General features: G+C 44.9%; 1 pseudogene; it reads left to right on the forward strand.

Moving 5' to 3' along the window:
* Positions 1–422: 422 nt before the first annotated feature.
* LOC136637922 (5S ribosomal RNA) lies at positions 423–542 on the forward strand (annotated as a pseudogene).
* The last annotated feature ends 934 nt before the right edge of the window (positions 543–1,476 follow it).

Raw genomic sequence — 1,476 nt, forward strand, 5'->3', positions numbered from 1 at the left:
GACACAATCCCAAAGAATCCAGATATACTAGGTCAGGTCAGGAGCCTGGCCCAGACTAGCCTAGTGTCAAGCTTAACAGAATAGTCCAAAATTGTTCCCCAAAGAAACCATGAATAAGCTAAAGCCAGGTTTAAGGAATGTCAAAACCAGGCAAAGCAATTCAAAGTCAACTGAGCAGCGGAGACCAAACCCATTGTTGACACAGCTATTGATGAGCCTGTTTGCAGCCTCTGGGTCTAACTAGCCTGGTGACTTTTCCAGCCCAAAGGACCTGATGGCATCTGGACGTCTGAACTGAAAGAGACAGTCTCAGTGGCTACAGGCAGCAATCCCTGTCCTCAGGGCCTCTCATGACATACAGTCTTTACCATAAGTCTAAAACAAAAATTAAAATTAAAAAAAAATACTGGTTTTGGATCCAGTATTGCAGCAACTGTTACCTTGCACATGCCTGATCTTGTCTGATCTCAGAAGCTAAGCAGGGTCAGGACTGGTTAGTACTTGGATGGGAGACCGCTTGGGAATACCAGATGCTGTAGGCTTATACCATAGTCTTTCGAGACTGAAGGTTGCCAACCATGTCAATTTTGGTGAGGTTGCATTAAAACAAAACAAAAAAAACTTTTCCAAATTTGTAGGGCCTTACCCCCATTCTGAGGAAACCCAAACATTGAACACACACATACAAACACACACACACACACCATGATTCACAATGAAAAGGAAATCATCCTTCCCCAGATTAATTCTGGGGTTTGAGATTTTCTCCATGGCTACCTACTATCAAGCTGTGGGTGGAGAGTTTCATTTGTCTTTTCTCATTTGTCTAGAGCAGGGGTGCCCAAACCCCGGCCTGGGGGCCACATGCGGCCCTCAGGAACTCCCATTCTGGCCCAATGAGCCTCTGGCCCTCCGGAGACTTGGTGGAGCCTGCACTGGACTGATGCACTGGACTGATGCAATGAGTGTTCTCAGCATGAGGGTGACTGTTCGACCTCTTGCATGAGCTGTGGGATGAGGGTTGCTTGTTGTCCTACATCTGTGATGCAGCAGTGGCAGTGAAGAAAACACCGGGCTTGCTTTGTGCAAGGCCTTTTATAGGCCTTGAGCTATTGCAAGACCTTCATTCATTCATATAAATTCCATCTCTAATATATTTATTTATGTAAATTTATTCAAATTTTATTTCCAGCCCCTGACACAGTGTCAGAGAGATGATGTGGCCCTCCTGCCAAAAAGTTTGGACACCCCTGGTCTAGAGATTCTAAACCAGTGGTTCTCAAACTATGACTCTGTGGCCAGTGAATCACAACTCAATTTTTGGTGGTTCATAAAACTGACAGTGTAAATTAGGCCATGTGCATCAACGGTTAAACAAGCTGCTACTTGGAGGGGAGAAGCACAATTGACAAATCACCATTAGAGTCACAGAAGCTTGAGAAGCTGGTGAAGTGAGGCTTCCTAAATTATATTTAG

This window comes from Tiliqua scincoides, chromosome 1, assembly GCF_035046505.1.
Source record: "Tiliqua scincoides isolate rTilSci1 chromosome 1, rTilSci1.hap2, whole genome shotgun sequence".
NCBI classification, from domain to species: Eukaryota; Metazoa; Chordata; class Lepidosauria; order Squamata; family Scincidae; genus Tiliqua; species Tiliqua scincoides.